This window comes from Macaca nemestrina, chromosome Y (genome assembly GCF_043159975.1).
Source record: "Macaca nemestrina isolate mMacNem1 chromosome Y, mMacNem.hap1, whole genome shotgun sequence".
NCBI classification, from domain to species: Eukaryota; Metazoa; Chordata; class Mammalia; order Primates; family Cercopithecidae; genus Macaca; species Macaca nemestrina.
This window is the reverse complement of record NC_092146.1, coordinates 36959-57132: the sequence shown is the minus strand read 5'-3', so window position 1 is coordinate 57132 and position 20174 is coordinate 36959. Positions and strand designations below refer to the sequence as shown.

The 20174-nt window shown below is 39.1% G+C and overlaps 1 pseudogene; it reads left to right on the top strand.

The window, feature by feature from the left end:
- Positions 1-531: 531 nt before the first annotated feature.
- On the top strand, positions 532-17560 carry LOC105466258 (large ribosomal subunit protein uL23 pseudogene; annotated as a pseudogene).
- The last annotated feature ends 2614 nt before the right edge of the window (positions 17561-20174 follow it).

The following is a 20174-nucleotide window of genomic DNA, read 5'->3' as shown; positions in this document are numbered from 1 at the left end:
AGCAAAAGTGTATAAAATCTAAACACATTTCTAAAAGAAAGGGTGAGGCTTTCAGGGTGGCTATGCTGTGTTGGATATGGGCAGTGTTCCCTCTCTCTTGTGGTTCTGCTTATATGGCAGTTCCAGCTCACAAGAGCCCTCGGAGCCTGTCTGTTGGCCTGCATCCTGTGGCATTTGGCAAGTGAGATCTATTTAATATAAGGTGTCCATAAAGCCAAGATTATGATATCTAAAAATAATCAACACTAATTCCCCAGAAATTTTGTCTTTTTTGACCAAGCCACTGGTGCAATGTGGAGTCACTGCATTATATGCAAAAAGAATAATGCCCTCACTCCAGAACTGACCCTTGGTGGTGATTCCCCCTTTATTCTAGGAGATGTTAACATTAGCTATGGCAATGTAAAAACGGTGTTTCTGGACCTCCCGGGTTCACGCCATTCCCCTACCTCAGCCTCCCGAGTAGCTGGGACTACAGGCGCCCGCCACCTCGTCCGGCTGGTTTTTTGTATTTTTTTAGTAGAGACGGGGTTTCACCGTGTTAGCCAGGATGGTCTCGATCTCCTGACCTCGTGATCCGCCCGTCTTGGCCTCCCAAAGTGCTAGGATTACAGGCTTGAGCCACCGCGCCTGGCCTTGCTTATTTCTTTTATAATAACTAAGTCATATAAATTGAGCTCACAAAAATATTTATATTAATAAAATTATAATTTATCATTTGTAATGTTTGAGTTTTTCTTGTACATTTTTATATAGCAAGAAAAACAGTTTTTACTGTTAAAAATGGTTTTTAAAAAATCAGAGCAAGCCTAAACCCCTTCATTTTATAAATACAATAACCTGAGGCTCTTCATTGCTGGTGACTCACACAGGCACACACTCAGCATTGCTGGATGTCAGCTCAGGATCCAGAATGCATTTGAACAATTCATGCTAAATTAATAAATGCACTTTAATATAGGCCCATATTAATCCCAAAATAACTAAACCTGTGGAATTTGTAAAATAAGATGTTTATGAATGAGGACATGGCATTTTGACTTAGTTCTGATTCCCACCTTTCTGAAAGCAGAATCTACAGTCTATTTTCCCATTGCTAGATTTCAGAGGAGAGCCTGGTGTCACTTACAGCAGACATTGCAGATGCCTCAGCATTTCGGATGAAGACGGTAAAGACCTTCTTTGTTTCAAAAAAACCTTTGTTTTCCAGGGGAGAAAACACAGGTTGGATCTAAACTCAATCCTCCTATTGAAATATTTTAATGACACTGAAAGAGGTTGTTGCATTTGGCAGGTGCAGGTGGAGCTGTGCAGTCCTGCACTGAAGCCCTGCAGTCCTGACTTCTCAGTGGAGCTAGAGGAGAATTATATTAATGTGTTTGCACTACTTGCTCAATTGTAAAGCATAACAAATATATTTAAGGCATGTTTTTAAAATGAGAATAAAATAGTTTAACAATGTTTATACACCTATTTTAGTTATTACATTCTCTAATCTATTTTTATCCTCACAACCATGGAAGCGCTCCACCATCTCCATTTCAGAAAGTAGACAGTAACTGAACAACACTATCTTCTTTTAAAAAACATTTATTTCATTATGAAAGTTTATGGCTTATGTAATTAATACCTTTTTGTGGTCTGCATTCAATGGGTGTGGGCATCTGCACACTGTCGTGGGTCCACCATTGTGAAATCGCACACAGTGGTCTCACTGCCCTAAACAGCCAAGGCTCTCTGCCCATCCATCCTTTCCTCTCCCCAACCCCTGTCAACCACTGATCATTTTGCTATCTATGTAATTTTCCCTTTTCCAAAATGTCACATAATGCCCACAGCAATGAATGCGAGTTTCTTTTGCTCCACATCCTCACCAGCATTTGGTGTTTTTGGTCTTGTGGATTTTGGCCATTCTAATAGGTATGTAGTGGTATCTTACTGTTGTCTTAATTGGCAATTCCTAATAAGACATTATACAGAGCATCTTTTCATATACTTAATTTCCATCTGCATAAATGTTCAGCTTTTACCCATTTTTAATTGGGTTGTTTGTTTTCTTATTGAGTTTTAAGAGTTCTTTGCATATTTCAGATATGAATCCTTAGATATAGTTTGCAAATATTTTCTCACAGTCTCTGTTTTGTCTTTTTATTCTCTTAACAGTATCTTTCACAAAACTAAAGTTTTTTTGTTAAAGTTCAAGTTCCCAATATTTTTCTTCGTGAATAATGCTTTTGGTGTTGTATCTAAAAGAATTACCAAATCCGAGGTTATCTAGAGTTTTTCCTTATGTTATCTTCTAGGAGTTTGAAAATTTTGCATTTCATATATTGATCTAATATCTACTTTGCATCAACTTTTGTAAAAGGTGTAAGGTCTGTTTATAGATTCTTTTTTTTTTTTTTTTTTGCACATGGATGTCCATTTGTTCCAGCATCATTTGTTAAAAAGACTCTCCTCTCTCCATTGAATTGCCTTTGCTCCTTTGTCAGAGATCAGCTGGCTGTATTTCAGTCTGTTTCTGGGCTCTTTGTTTTGTTTCACTGACGTATGTGTATATGTCTTCTGTTTTGCCTTCAGTTTAAAAAAATGTAATTGCTACCTCAATTTGCTTATGAATTCTCATTTGTAAACAGAAGAGCGTAAATTAATGCCTGAGTATATTTTAGGGTAGATGTTGCCTTGAATACAATGAGCAGAATGAGTTATAATTTTAAAGTGAATATAAAAATTTGACCATAGTGGTAACAGATTTGCGACTAGTGATATCAATGACAGAGTCCATTGCAATATTGCTTCATCCTTTGGCTCAGCTCTGCTTCACACCAGGTAACTACCAATCCCTATTGTGATTAGTTCAAGGATTTCTGTGGGGTGGAAAGTAGAAATACGATATCAGTGGAGGGAGAGAAGGCAGTTTCCCAGACTGGGAGCAGTCAGATCTCCAGTGGGTCCCAACACTGCTCTGTGACAATATCTAGAGGGTGATGGAAACAGAGACAGGGTGCAAATGAGGTGGGTGCTGGCCCTAGGGTTCCCAGTGTTTCCTGGTTCCCATGGTCTATAAGACGTCTGAAATGAGACCTTCCGGGCTTTGGGGGGCCCCTGTGGAATTGGAAAATGAGGAAGTGAGCAGTGACAATCTAGACTGATTATTAGAGGGACGTCTCTCATTTTTCAGTAACCAAGGAGCCTTTGATTAGTAGTGAAATTGTGGCACCCCAACAATGGTGGAGTGGAATATCCTGCTACTCTGGAGGGGTGATGGCTCAGGGTCAAGACTGAACTAATTAGAAAAAGAAATGCACTCCAGGAATATCAAGTCCAAAACGAAGCTCTTCAAACCATCTGGGAAGAGAAAACAGCATGACAAGGAAAGGTATATTTGTCTGATCCCAGGAATCAATATAAACATCCATGATAACCCCACCTATTTTTTAAATATATGATTTGGATGAAACAAGAGAAAGAGACTGATTGTTGCTGAGTCCCTGCTGCAGTCCCGACACAGCTGGAGATGCCCTGCTCCCCTGCTCCCCTGCTCCCCTGCTCCCCCGCTCCCCCGCTCCCCCGCTCCCCCACTCCCCCGCTCTCCTGCTCTCCTGCTCTCTTTATTTTGTTGATGCTCATGAGGACCCTGATGTCTGAGGAAGAAGGTTCCCGTCCAGCTCTGCCCCTGGTGTGTCACGTGCCGGCCTTGTCAACGCACACGAGAACCTGACAGGGTGAGTGTTATAACCCCAATCATAGAAAAGGAAACGTCTCTAAAGTCTTTAGCATCTTGCCCGAGTTCGGACACTTAGCAGAGGCCTGAGTTTAGATGCAGCCCCGTCTTGCTCTTTGACAGCCTCAGCACCACGTGCCCTGGGTGACCCACGCAGAGTCACTGACAACCCTCTTGGTTGGCTCATGGCACAGCGTGGAGCGAAATGGCCCACTGACTTTTCCAGACACTTTGACAATTCGTGATATAGTTTATGTGGTCACTCCCAGTGAGTTCTATTGTTCAGTTTAATAGAATACCTAATTCTGTGTTTATTATGAATAAAGGGAGATTTCTTGTGGTTTTTAAGAATATGAAGGATATCTACTTTGTATACAAGTTGGAAGTTCCAATACTATAGGAAGCATAAGTGCAGGTTTTAATGATGGGTCTTTTATAAGACTGAATTCACATCAAACTGAATCAGTAACTCCGGCTGTATGAACAGGGTGAGACATTAAACATTTAATGAAAAGAATTCCTTTCTTAGGTTACAGCAAGGACTAAATATGTCTAATTATCATTCCCGCTAAGAAGATGTATTGTGATATTTGCAGTTAATCACTCATTCAGTTCCAAGGGTATTTATTAATTGTCTGCTCTGGGCATAACCACAATTGGAAGCAGTATGTTCACATGAAAAAAAAACTTACCTGAGGCTCTAAGTCACAACTTTCCATGACCAGCACACATTTCTGATTTGAAATACATATCTAAAGCTTCAAATGCATAAATAGATATCCCAATCTAGAACTAAGTTAATAGTTGCTTAGAATTAATTGTTTAAATTATCCTGGGAACCAGAAAGATATGTCTACATGAAACAATAAAGGTTATATTAGAATTAATAAACTTTAGAAGACCATTTTAATCTTAATATATAAGCATACTACCTAGGCACACTGTTTAAATACATCTGCAACCTACTATTTTTAGATTTAGGTAAATCATTAATCCTTAAATTTGGAAGATTCCAGTGTTAGAGCTCTAGACTATGAAACTTGGAAGTTTTTCTAAAATTTTTGAGTTTTTATCCAGAAATACATATTTTCCTGGCACTGAGAACTGCAAGAAATTTCACTTGGAGTCTCCAAATAGTCAGCCATGTGTGATGTCAACATCAGTGTAATAGATACTATCATAAACATCCTGTGACTTTTATTTTTTTTTTATACTTTAAGTTCTGGGATACATGAGCAGAACGTGCAGGTTTGTTACACAGGTATACACGTGCCATGGTGGTTTGCTACACATGTCAACCTTTCATCTATGTTAGGTATTTCTTCTAATGCCATCCTTCCCCTAGGCCCCGACCCTGCAACAGGCCCCCGTGTGTGATGTTCCCCTCCCTGTGTCCATGTGTTCTCATTGTTCAACTCCCACTTATGAGTGAGAACATGCGGTGTTTGCTTTTCTGTTCCTGTGTTAGTTTGCCAAGAATGATGGTTTCCAGCTTCATCATGTCCCTGCAAAGGACATGAACTCATCCTTTTTTATGACTGCATAGTATTCCATGATGTATATGTGCCACATTTTCTTTATTCAGTCTATCATTGATGGGCATTTGGGTTGGTTCCCAGTCTTTGCTATTGTGAATAGTGCTGCAGTAAACATACGTGTGCATGTGTCTTTATAGTAGAATGATTTATAACCCTTTGGGTATATACCCAGTAATGGGATTGCTGGAGCAAATGGTATTTCTGGTTCTAGATCCTTGAGGAATTGCCACACTGTCTTCCACAATGGTTGAACTAATTTACAGTCTCACCAACAGTGTAAAAGTGTTCCTATTTCTCCACATCCTCTCCAGCATCTGTTGTTTCCTGACTTTTTAACGATCGCCATTCTAACTAACATGAGTTGGTATCTCATGGTGGTTTTGATTTGCATTTCTCTAATGACCAGTAATGATGAGCCTTTGTTCATATGTTTCTTGGCCACATAAATGTCTTCTTTTGAGAAGTGTCTGTTCATATCCTTCACCCACTTCTTGATGGTTTTTTTTTCTCCTTGTAAATTTGTTTAAGTTCCTTGTAGATTGTGGATATTAGCCCTTTCTCTGATGGATAGATTGCAAACATTTTCTCCCATTCTGTAGGTTGCCTGTTCACTCTGATGAGAGTTTCTTTTGCTGTGCACAAGCTTTTTCGTTTAATTAGATCCCATTTGTAAATTTTGGCTTTTGTTGTCGTTGCTTTTGGCGTTTTAGTCATGAAGTCTTTGGCCATGCCTATGTCCTGAATGATATTGCCTAGGTTTTCTTCTAGGGTTTTTATGGTTTTAGGTCTTATGTTTAAGTCTTTAATCCATCTTGAGTTAATTTTTGTATAAGGTGTAAGGAAGGGGTCTAGTTTCAGTTTTCTGCATATGGCTAGCCAGTTTTCCCAACACCATTTATTAAATAGGAAATCCTTTCCCCATTGCTTGTTTTTGTCAGGGTAGTCAGGCATCCTAAACTTTAAAATTTAAGAACTTACATTTTTTTTTAAAGTAACTGGCAACTGACAATCATTTAAAAATCCATAACCTAAAAAAATAATAATTCCTCCTAAGTTTTCAACCAAGAGAAGTGAAAATCTGTTGACACAAAGGTCTGAATATAAGTATTCATAACAACTTTCTTCTTAATAGCCAAATATTTTTAAAATAGTCTATCACTGAAGAGTAGATAAGCTGTAATATATTCCTACAACGGTTACTGCCCAACATAAGAATGACATATACACTGGAAATCACATGGACGTATCTCAAAGGCATTAGAATACCTGAAAGAAACTAGGTATAAGAGAATATTCTATATGATTCCATTTATATCAAATACTTCTTTTTTGAGATAACATCTCACTCTGTCACCAAGGCTGGAGTGCAGTGATATGATCACAGATCACCGCAGCCTTGACTTCCCAGGCTCAGGTGATTCTTCAGCCTCCTGAGTATCTGGGACCAAAGGGGTTGGGACCAAAGGGGTGTGCCACCACACCTGGCTAATTTGTGTGTGTGTATGTGTGTGTGTTTTAAGAGATGGGGTTTTGCCATGTTGCCCAGGCTGGTCTCAAGTTCCTGGGCTCAAGTGATCCCCACTTCTCAATCTAGTGCTAGGATTACAGACCTGAGTCATTGCATGTGGCCTGTATCATATTCTAAGACAAACAAAACTAGAGTGAAAGAAAGCAACTGCCGGAAGCTGTGGTGTGGGGCAGGGGTCACTGACTACAGCAGCATGCAAGAGAATTTTGGGGGTAATGAAATGTATTTTAATGGTACTGTTGTGTACATGACTATATGTATATTTGTCAAAATGCATTGATTTGTACACTTAAAATTACTAAATTTTGTTATATGTAAATTAAACTAAATGAGATAATAAAAAATAAACTTTTGATCCTGAAAAAATACCTACCTACATACAAACTACCTCTGAAACAAACTACTTTTTCAGAATTTCTAATTTAAATATTCAGAAATATGAATGATGATGATGAATTTTAACAAGGCTTACATAATTCAATTCTGTTTTGGATCATGTCTGAGAGGCATATTAGCTGCTGGACTTATTTGGATTTCCTTACCTCCTTTGCATATGAAAAAATAAGAGGTTGAGACAGAAACAAGATATGTAATTTATGTACAATGAAACTTTCTACTGCCCAGGAGATGAGGCTTTCTATTGTCCAATGAATTGTGCCTGGCAGCACAATTCACTGCTTCACAATTCATCGTTCTTTTTACCCTCAGAGCATCCTTGAAATGATTGACTCAACCATGAGAGAAACACTGTAAATATTCTCAGATGCAAACTCACAGTACCAGCTTCACAGAACACCTGCAGGTGCAAGTAACTAAAAATCCAGCTCAATTTTACTTTAAATACAAGGGAATTTATTGACTCAGGTGGGTAGTTCAGAAGGAGGCCAGGCTTCAGGGTGAATCTGAGCACAGAAGCTCATGGATGCTACCAGGACTCAGTCTCTTCCCAATTTTCTGCTCTGCCTTCAGTGAAGCCAGAATAATTCTGCATGTGGCAAAATCTCCAGGAACAATTTCTGAGGTTGCATTCTTCACCAAAGAGGGAGCATGAACAAGCACACTCTTGTTCCTAACAACCTAGCGCAACTTGTATTTGACTCTAGTTGGAACAACTCAGACCCCGCCCATCCCAAAGTCCATTAGGGGGACCAAGGGAGTGCTGTGTGGCACCTGGCATGAGCCTCAGTTATACACTCACTTTGGAACCAGTAACTGTGACACAGGGTGAGACAGTGCTGGTTAAGTCAACCGGGACCCACCCCACGTTTCAAACCACGTGACTGAATAATTCAGGGCTCTGTTAGGAAGGAGAAAGGGGGATGCTTCTTAAATAGCACCCACCACTCAACTACAATTTAATTTGACAGGAACCCGGAGGCCCTGCCATAGAAATCTCTCACAGTTGCTTGGAATGAGAGCACTCAATACAAAAATCCTATGGTAGCAACCCTATGGCCTCAAGGGCGCCACGCAGTTGGTGTGGAGGGTGGGGCAAGGAGGGTGGGGAAGGGCTCAGGGTCTTCTGAAGATGAAGCCAAAGAACAGATGGCACTGACTTAGCAGAGTGGAAAATGTTTAACCCCAAGAGATTCCTACAGAGGCAGCTAAGCCACACCACAGACTCCTAGAAGGGCTTGTGTTAGGGTTCCCAAGTATCTAGGTAAGCTGAGGAGATGGTGAGGCAGACACAGAGGGTCGGTTCAAAGCACATTGGGAAGACTGATCCCAAGACCCCTCAGTCCACACTGGCAGTCAAATGCTCCTCCCTGACATCAGAAAAAGAAACAATTTATTTTCTTCAGATACTGAAACAGAACTTTTCTAAGCTCCAGGATAATGCTGCTTATGCAAAGACAGTATTTAGTGAAAGCCAATTTACTGAGCAGGGAGATCAGCGGATTCTTTCTCCCTCTTGGCTCCCAGAATGCTGGGATCAGCTTGTAGTCTTAGGAGATTGGCGACCTCTTTTTGGAGAGGATCTGCAGATACCAACATTTTCAGGGTTTCCTCAGGTCCAGGAGTGCCAGGCTCCTGTGGACTCTTCCTTTGGGGAAGCAAAAGAAGACTCCATCTGTACACACAGAATGCATTACTTATATTTTCTTATTTTCTGTTTTCTTGACGCTCTAGCATCTAGTGTATACTGGGAAAAGATTGTCTTTCCCAGGACCAGCCAATTAAACTACCAATTCAGAACCCATACTCCTAACCACCTACTTTATCTAGCTCTGATACTGTAGGAGACAATACCGCCCTTCCTTAATCACCACAGGGTGAGGTACTAGACAACTAGAAATGGCCCCTATGCCCCAGAGCCTGCTGAAGCTATTAACGCTGTGCAGCCTAAGCCTGCCTGCCCTACCTGCCCTTGCTGTCCCACAGAGACTACAGCAGAGGATCCTGCCCGTGCCTTCCCCTCTCCTGCCTCTGCCTGGGGCGTCCCTGTGCCTCCTATTTCTAGGGATCTATGAGTTTGAATGGGACAGTCACTTCCATGTCTGCAGGTCTTAACATCCCTGGTTAAAACAAATTCTGAGTACATTTTAAAACATAAGGCTTCCAATGGAATCTTTAAAACCCTTATATGGACAATTTTAAACATATATGTAAATAAACATGAATATAACCAACCCCTGTATATCTATAACCCTTCAGAACAACAAGAAACACATGGGCAATTCTTTTGTATTATGGCTAAAAGGTAGCCATGGACACGAAATGAAGACAGGAAGTCTTTGGAATAAGTGATCCCATCACAATGAATCAATTTTCCATTGGAACATATTTTTACAAAGTCACTGTTTTGAAAATATTTAGCCATGAATTGAAACAGAGTCTGTAAGGTTTTTTTTCCCGGTCTAAGGCGAACAGCATTTTAGAGAATGAACCAGGACACAACTACAGCACAAGAAAAAAGTATGATAATTAAGTTTACACATATGTGTGACTACTCTAACAGAAAACATGTAAAGAGCATTTGATTTATATATCAATCTGTACTGTTTAATTTTTTGTGTCATAAATGCTCTTATTTAAAAAAACAGGACTAGTTAACAGTGTCAATTACTAGTCATTCGTGGTATAAATAATTAAACAAAGAAGTATTCAAAAATTATAACTGTTTTCAATAAAGTTTTATTTTACATCTTTTTTTTACTTACTCAGAAATTGCCCCCCCAAAAATGCAGAGATTTCCCATGTAGCTGCAACCTAGTTTCATCTCTTATTAACATATTCTATCAGTGTGTCTCACATGGCTTATTAATATCTTACATAATTTGTCATAGTTAATGAACCAATACTGATAGACTATTATTAACTAAAGTTCATATTTCATTTGGATGCCCTTGGTTCTGTCTTACTCTGACCCAGGATCCCATCCAGGATCACGCATGACATGTGGTCATCACGTCCCTGTGGGCTCTTCCTGGCTGTGACAGTGTGTCAGGCTTTCCATGTCATGATGACCTTGATAGTACTGAGGAGGATTGGTCAGGAATTTTGTAGAATGTCCCCCATTGTCACTGCATGTTCTCAAGGTGAACTGTCACCTTTGATGTTCACTTGAATCATTTGGAAGAGCTACTGTTTGTCAGGTTTCTCCACTGTGAAGTTATTTTTCCTCCTTGCCCATACTGCATGTGTTCTTTTGGAGCAAGTCACTGTGCAGAGCCCACACTTACGGAGTGAGGAGTTGGCTCCACATTATTGATGGCTGAGTGTCTACATCAATTACTTGGAATTCTTTTGCAAAGGAGATTTCTATGCAACTCTGTTTTCTTATTCACCTGTGTATACAAATACAGACACCTAGATAATTACTTTCAGCTTTAATTATTATTCAACACTACAATTCATTCCTGTGTTGGCCATCAGTAGCTGTTTTTATTGGCTATTATTTTTCTTTGATATATTTTAATTTTTTTTAGTACTTACTTTCTGATACTTCAAGATTATCCCGACTCCTATATTTACTGTCCCAGTTCTAGTATCAGACACTTCTTCAAAGAGCCTCATTCCTTTCAGAATGGTAGGAAAACTTACATCTGGCTGCCGAATGAGCACATTGTTGAATGAGCACTTGTTCCTCATTAGCAATGCTAGGAAGTATATGTGTGTGTGTAACCTACCTATACACACCTAATTATAAAGTTTTCTATGTAGAACTGTGTGTATCTATATTAAACTAAACATAAGTTTACGTTCAATAGCACATGAATCATTCTAGCCTTCTCCCCTTGCTAATTTGTAACCTCCCACTTCAACAGTGAGAAACCTGGTTACTACCATCTGCGACTTATGTAAGTCATTGTTTTATTCCAGATACAGATACTGTGGTTTTACAATTGTTCACAATTGCTTCTGTTGGAAAGAATTTTATAAAATAGAATCCAGTGATGAAGTATAGTTTGTTTGCCTTCAGCATACGGATTCTATTAATTTTCAAAGTGACTTAGGTCAACACCATTTTCCCTACACCTTCAGTGAGTTTTTTCCTACATTTGTGTCTTAGTCTGTTTTGTGCTTCTGTAACAGAATACCTGAGGCTGGGTAATTTATAAATAAAAAAGGTCCTTTTGGCTCACAATACTGGTGGCTGGAATGTCTGAGATTGGGCAGTTGCATCTGGTGGAGTCTCAGTCTTTTTCACCTCATGGTGGAAAGTGGAAGGGGAGCAAGGGGTGCACCAGAGATCACATAGCAAGAACGAAAGCAAGAGGGAAGCCAAGGAACCCAGACTCTTGTTAACTACCTACTCCTGCAGGAATTAATCCATTCCTGTGAGAGCAGAACTCACTCATCCCCATGGAGAACATTAATCTATTCATGAGGGATCCGTCCCCATGACCCAAACACCTTCCACTAGGCCCCACTGCCCCACACTGCCACATTGGGGGTCAAATTTCAACACGAGTTTTTGCAGGGACAAACCACATCCAAACCACAGTAATTTGTAGCATAGTTAAATTATTTTTCACATGATGTATTCTGTCCTGGGATACTCCACATCCTGAGTAATTTTGTTTAATTTGAATAGAGTTTGATTTACCCATTTGGTTGTAAAATTCTGTGTATTTTGACCAGTGCATTGTGGTAGGTATCCCACTATTAAAGTATCATATGAAATGCTTGAAACCCCCACCCCATGGAGCCAATGGTTTCCCATCTGTGTAGTTTGCTTTCTGCAGTGTCTCATTAAATGAGGTCACACTGTGTGTATTCTCCTCAGACTGTCTTCTTCCACTTAGCAATGTGCATACAAGATTCACTCATGTCTTTGTGTGAGTTGATAGCTTGTTCCTTTCTATGGCTAAATAGTATTCCATTGCATGAATGTACCACAGTTTGGTTATGCATTTTGGGGAGCAAAACCTACCTCTTCTAACTTTGTTCCAGGGTTGGAGACCTTCAAATTAACTGACAATAGATATATTAGTAGGAGAGACAATACTTGGCTTCTTATTCCACAAGTATCATTGTGGGACAAAATTCATCAGATGGCAGGATCCAGTTTACAAAGAGGTAAAAATAGCCCCAAAACAAGAAACAAGACTAGAATCTGATAACCCACAATAACTATAGCTTTCCTTAAAAAAAAAAAAAAATTTTCAAGACAGGGTCTGGCTCTGTCACCCAGGCTGGAGTGCAAAGGTGCAACAATCTCGGCTCACTGTAACCTCTACCTCCTTGGTGCAAGTGATCCTCCCTCCTCAGCCTCCTGATTAGCTGGGACTACAGGCACATATCATCGTGCCCATCTAATTTTTATATTTTTGGTAGAGACGGGGTTTCCAACATGTTGCCTCGGCTGATCTAGAACTCCTGGCCTCCCAAAGTGCTGGAAATATAGGCATGTGCCACCATGCCCGGCCAAGTTATAGTTTTCCATTGAAACATAAAATTATTCTCTGTAGTAACCATCATTTTTGACCATAATCAAAGTAAGACTATTCTTGTTTTAAATTCAAGTATAGTTTTGTTAGATTTTGCTTGATTATTTACGTAAGTGCAGCAAGAACAGGAGATGAGCACATAGGTGCTTTAAAGTTTCTTTGCTGGAAGTTTTCATACAGAATCTCAGATTTGACTTTTAAAGGCCTCATTCAGGCTAAAAGCCAAGCTAAGAACATACTATCAAATTTCAGCTGCAGTCCTTATAGCTTTGTGTGAATTCCTCTCTTCTTGAGTCCCCCCAAATATCCCTAAATTCCTGGGCCTACCAGGAAATGACCTTCTTTACTAACCTGTAACGCTGTGATCCCTGTAATGTAAGTATCAGGCTGACTTTTCTCAGAGTGCTGTTGGGAATGAAGTTTTTGGTGTTCTAAAAAAAAAAAAAAAAAAAAAGAATTAACATGGGAACAAATAATCTCTTAGCAAGGCGAGCTTTACTTTCTGCAGAAAGGGTGCTACTCAATAGCTGTCCAGCCACAAGAGCACACCGAACAAAGGAGACAGAGTTACTTATAACCTGATGTGTCTACCCTACTGCTGTGTCCAGTTACCATTGGCTGGAATAGGACCTCACATTTTACACTTTACCCAATTGGCTATTAGTTTAAAACTTTCTCAATTAGGTAAGGGGAATAGAACAAAGAAAGAAAAGGAAGTTGCCAGGGATAGTTAAGGAAGCATCTCCAAATAAGGAATGGCATACACTATGGGCTGGGGCTTGTCTAGTTCTGTCCAGGCATGCCGGAGCAAGCTAGGACAACTGATTTGGAACACACACACACACACACACACACACACACACACACACACACACTGTGGATAGCAATCTTATAGTAAGAAATTGTGACTTTTTACAATCTTTGAAGAAGAACTTTCCCATTTCTCACAGTGTTTTGTAAGCATTGTCTCCATAATAGTCAACCTTACTTCCTTAAAATTGCTGGTCGTAACTGATCTTAGGTACACTTCTAAAATATGATGTTCCAGTAAAAATCTTGATAATATAACCAAATTTTCCAATTATGTCCTGTTATAAGGTGAACAGATTCTTACTGGACTTTTGCTAATAACTATATCATCATGAAAAAAAGAGTATTCAGTAAGAATTTCAAAATTCTGGAGAGATTAGGCAGGGAAAAAAATGTAAACGCTTCATTTCTGTTTACAAAAGTATAATCTACCAAATTGTTGTAAGTTACAGTTAAATTAAGAGAAAGAGATTTCTTAAATTCAGAAACTAGAATATTAAAGAACTAGCAATGCTCTAAAAAGCTATAAAATTATAATCAATTTTCATCAGTTCATTCAGTGCCACGTAATCAATTCCAGTCTTGCTGGATCTTGGGTTAGCAGTCTCATGACCCCATCAATTTCTCCACCAGGCTTCTGGAGATCTTCACTGAGTCAAGTGTATGGTCTTAAAGTTATTTAAGCAATATCATCAGAAGTCTTTAACCAGAGTACCTGTCATACTCTTTTCCATGAGTCTCAGAGGGAGTCCTGTATTGGAGATGAACATTCTGACCTGTAGCTGATCGCAGGAGCTTTCAGGAAAGCATCAGGGAGAAATAATATCTAAATGACAAAGAGTATGAAATGTCTGTGATTATACCACAGTTGACAAGGATATTTGATTTTTTCTGTGGCATACAACATTTATTTATTTATTTATTTAGAAACAGAGTCTCGCTCTGTCACCCAGGCTTGAGTACAATGGCGTGATCTCAGCACACTGCAAGCTCCGCCTCCCAGGTTCACGCCATTCTCCTCCCTCAGCCTCCCGAGTAGCTGTGACTACAGGTGTCTGCCACCACGCCCAGCTAATTTTTTGTATTTTTAGTAGAGATGGGGTTTCACCGTGTTAGCCAGGATGGTCTTGATCTCCTGACCTTGTGATCCACCCACCTCGGCCTCCCAAAGTGCTGGGATTACAGGCATAAGCCACTGCACCCGGCACAACATTTAAAATAATAATTGGAATTATGACTCATAACTCTATACTGGCACATAGCATGGATAAGGAGGACATTGACAAATTTCCAGGAATTTTATATAATTTCTGAAAACAACATTTTACTGATACAAATATAACACAGGGAAGGTTAGATATCTCTTTTTATTTGTATTTTTTGTAAGGTTTTCCTTATAAAAAATACATCCTACTTTACTTGTGAATCATGCCCTACTTTTCTTGCATGCTTTGCATAGAGTTGTTTCTAGTTATTCTATTGCTTCTAGTAGTTTTATTTACACATATTGATTATAATTTTAATACTTAGTAATCTTTTATTTTCCAGAGAAAACTAACAAGTAAACAGTTATAAACTGTCATATATTAGCATTCCATAGTAGGTTAGAAAATGTATGAGTATACCATCTCCCAACATCTACATCTCCCAACATCTACAACATCTACATATACCATCTCCCAACATCTACATGAATAGTTTCCTCATCGTACAATTTCTCATTGTGGTAGACAAAAACATGTTTATTAATGGTCCAAAATATCTTTAGTCTCTCTGTAAAAATAAGAAGCAAAAATTATATAAACTTGAATTATTTATGTTCAGTAAGTAATGTTTTAGTATTGTATCTTATTTATAAATGGTCTAGATATTTAATGCAAATCTTTTACTTAGCTTAACTTTAAGGTTAAAAATTACCAAAAGTATTTTGGAAACTACTATTAAGCAGATTTACAATAAACAAATTATTTTTGAAATAATGTTTTTCGCTTTTCACAAGATGGCACCGAAAGTGAAGAAGGAAGTTCCTGCCCCTCCTAAAGCCAAAGCCAAAGCCAAAGCTTTAAAGGCCAAGAAGGCAGTGTTGAAAGGTGTCCACAGCAACATACAGAAAAGAAGATCCACATGTCATTCACCTTGAGGTGGCCCAAGACACTGCGACTCCGGAGGCAGCCCACATATCCTCGGAAGATCACCCCCAGGAGAAACAAGCTTGACCACTATGCTATCATCAAGTTTCCACTGACCACTGAGTCGGCCATGAAGAAGATAGAAGAAAACAACGTACTTGTGTTCATTGTGGATGTTAAAGCCAGCAAGCACCAGATTAAACAGTCTGTGAAGAAGCTCTGGGACATGGATGTGGCCACAGTCAACATCCTGATTCGACCTGATAAAGAGAAGAAGGCATATGTTCGACTCGCTCCTGATTATGATGCTTTGGATGTTGCAACAAAATTGGGATCATCTAAACCGAGTCCAACTGACTAACTCTAAATATATGTATATCTTTTCACCATAAAAAAGAAATAATGTTTTTCATAAGAATGACAACTTAATTAGAATCAAATTTAAAAGCTTTAAGATTTTACGTTTCTAGTAAGTATAATATTAGCTTATTTGAGTAGAACTCAAGCAGAATAGGAATTTATGTTTGTTTTATATTCGATAGTGGTAACTTTGAAGACATAGTTGTTTTATTACACCAAAAATATTATATTAACCTTATTTAACTAAGTTTTATCCAAATCGTGTTAACTTAAAAAACATTTGACCAGTTCCTATATTTCTAGGAGTTTGGTGAATATTTATTTATAAATGCTTATGTTTTTCCAAGCCAAGTTAGAATAGAACACTTTTAAAGAATTTTATAAATGAATTTTGCAACGCTAACCTGAGTTAAGAAAATATCACATATACATAACACACATTAATAGACATACAAACACAAATAGAGATTTCATAGCTTTCATCCTGAAATTTCAGCCATGAATCAGGCATAAATATTCTGATGGTTAATTTTAGACATCTACTTGATTGGATTAAGAGACACACAGCTGGTAAAACACAATTTCTGGGCATATGTGTGAGGGTATTTCTGGAAGACACTGAGATAACCCTGACCCAATGTAGATGGGCACAGATATGGTTTTGCTGTGTCCCCACTCAGATCTCATCTTGAATTGTAGTTCTTATAATTCCTACATGTCGTGGGAGGGACCCAGTTGGAGGTGATTGAATCATGGTGGTGGTTACTGCCATGCTGTTCTCATGATAGTGAGTGAGTTCTCATGATCTGATGTTTTTATAAGGAGCTTTTCCCATTTGGCTCAGCACTTCTCCTTGTTGCTGCCATGTGAAGAAGCACGTCTTTGCTTCCCCTTCCACCATGGTTGTGAGGCCCCTCCAGCCATGTGGAACTGTCAGCGCATTAAACCTCTTTGTTCTTTATAAATTGCTCAGACTCGGGTATTTCTTCATAGCAGTGTATAAATGGATGAATACAGGCACCATCCAATTGGTTGAGAACACAGATAGAACGAAAAGGAAGAGGAAAGGGGAATTATCTCCTTCTGAAATGGAAACATCCTTCTTCTCCTGCCCTTGACATCAGAACTTTAGGGTCTCAGGCCTTTGGCCTCAGAATGAGAGTTACACCATTGGCTTCCCTCATTCTGAGTCCTTTTGACCTGGACTGAGCCATGCTACGCTTTCCTAGTTCTCCAACTTGGCGATAGGCTATCGTGGAACTTCTCAGCCTCCATAATTATGTGAACCAATTCCCCTAATGAGTCTTCTCTCATCTATCTATCTACATATATCACATTGATTCTGCCTTTCGGGAGAACCCTGACTAATGTGATTACAATAATACAAAATTTACTAGTTTATACAGAAGACTTGGTTTTTGTCTTTGCCCCATTTTTTATTTGTATTATAACTGTGTTTCTGGAAAATGGAACAAGTTTTTACCTTCTTCATATGAGGGCTAAAGCTTTTTTCTCGCTAATAATTTTGGAGATATGTAAGATTTTCTTTTGTTTTGACATACAATCTTACAAAGGCTGAGAAATAATTTTTTTTTCTGTTTTATTTTTCAGCCCCAGGTGTTTGCTTTTGCAGATTCTTGAGCATGTTGAGAGCCTCCAAGGCATGGAGCAGGGTGCCTAAAGTTTCAGTGATTGTAGGGAGTTGAGAGACTCAAATGGGAAGGGAAAGATCTAAAAGGAGGCAGTTGGGAAGATAAAAATTTTCTCAAAGGAGCCATTAAAGTTCTAAATAATTCTTATTCTTAGTAAAGTCATGCAAACAGGAAAGGAAGTAGAATTAGCTCCATATTGGTGGAACACATAGTCAGCAGAGGTTTGAGAAGGGAGAATTTAGTCAACTGAAAAGTTCCCATGAAAAGAGCAAGATCAAGATCACAGAGACACCATGAAACAAAAAGCCAGGATTAACTTCCAACCCAAGAGGAGAACACAGAGGCCTCAAAACCAAAGCTAGGATAAGAAACTTGTATCCCAAGAGTTACCTTCCAGACAGAGACGCCTGAGATTCCAACCCAGCTTCACAGAGTACTCACTCAAAATGTTACTGAAACTGTAGGCTTTTCAATGACTTAGCCATGCATGCAAAAGGCATTCCTTAAGGTGGTACAGAAGATGGAGCCCCCCTATCCAAAGATAGCCAAGGAGAAAGAAAGACCCCTGTTGGCAGAGCCAGTGGGCAAAGGCAACAGAAAAGGAGACAAGAATCCTAATGGGATGAGATTCTTTCAGATTAAGGATCATACAAACTCCTCAGAATTGGCAGGTTGACAGCCATAAATGGGCTACCAACATTTCTACTCATTGGATTACAAGTTCTTCAGCATCCAAAATGATTAACAAAATGACAATTTCATAAATTTGGAAAGGAGACATTTCTTATTTTTATGGTTTTGTTTGTTTGTTTGTTTGTTTTTTTTTAGAGTTTCACTCTTGTTACCGAGGCTGGAGTGCAATGGTGCGATCTCGGCTCACTGCAACCTCCACCTTCTGGGTTCAAGCGATTCTCCTGCCTCAGCCTCCCAATTAGCTGGGATTACAGATGCCCACCACCAAGCCTGACTAATTTTTTGTATTTTTAGTAGAGACAGGGTTTCATCATGTTGGCCAGGCTGGTCTCAAACGCCTGACCTCAGGTGATCCACCTGCCTTGGCCTCCCAAAGTGCTGGGATCACAGGCATGAGCCACCACACCCAATGAGAGATTTATTTCCTATAAAGAGTTGCAGCCTGCAGGATTGTCCTTCTCACAGACTGGGAAGCATAGCCTCCAGCCAGAAGCCAGAAACAGATGCTTCAAGGGAGATGTAAAGGAAATAGTAATTTATGCTGAGTGGAATTGGCAAAAACATATATTTAATAAACTCTAGGAGGAGTCATGAATATTTATGAAAGGAGAAATGCATGCTTGTGCAATTGAGTTTCTTGCTTCTTCATGGGTCCCATGTACAAAAGATGGCAGTGTTAGCACGATCCCAGGGTAGAGTTTTCAGCCCTCTGACATTAAAAGGTGAAGCAGAGGACATGAAAACTTGCTCTGTGCATCCTCTGTACACAGGCCAGAACCTCTCCATCATGGGTGGTCTCTTATTAGGCAGGAAAGGAGAGGTTGATATCAGTGGTGGCACCTTTGAAAGGGCTGGTTTCTGTTTAATCCTTAGGGAAGAAAGCCTCATCATGGTTAGCAAACGAGGGGGAATAACGCGGTGTATCTGACCCCCATCATCCCATCCTGGACAAGCTGAGAACTCAGTTTTGAAAGTTACTCTGGGGTTCCGTCAGCCAAGAGTTGGTCTGTTCAGTCAGTTGAGAGCTTAGGATTTCATTTTCATTTACCAATGCTAATGGGAAAGAGTACACTGTCTTCATGGCAGCTGAATTTGCAAGAAACTCCTTGGATGGAGTTAATGGCAGCTGTATTTTTCTGGGAGCTCTGCTTTAATTGGATAAAGTAAGTTCTGGTAAGATTTCTTCCTTTATCTTCAGTATCTCAAATGTTTTCGTTTAAATAATCTTTATAAGAACTCTTGATGTCTGAGTGGATTCCCACACAGTCATCTACTATAAGATTTTCTGATTCTTTTTTTCGTTTGGTCATTATGAATAGAGCTTCTGTAAATAACTGCATGGTAGCTTTTATTTAGAAATAACATCAAAGTAGTTGTCAAAATACTTAGGAATGTGATTTTTGGATTGTAAGGTGAGAGTTGTTTAGCTTTGGAAAAAACTGCCCAACTTGTAATAGGGGAGGACAAATAATTTTCTGTGTTTTTGGAATTCTTAGATAGGACCCTCTGTAACAAACAACAGATTAAAATGAGAAAAACAGAAAAGTTTTAAAAACATGTATACCTTATTGATAAGACTCTTTAGTGATTTAGTTACCTTTCTCTTCTTGGTGCTGAGAGAGAGAGGTAGCTCTTAAATGGGGATTTCCTTTATAGATGTAAATTTTCCTTACACAAGGGTAACTTCTACTCTGTTTTCAGAACTTCCTTTGTTGGCTTTTTTTTTTTTTTCAAAATAATCAGCTTGGAATAATTCTTAAGCCAAAGGGACATATTTTTGGGTGGCATATTCTGGTTTCCTGCCATTATATTTTAGGGTGGCATATTTTGGTCTTATACACAGTGT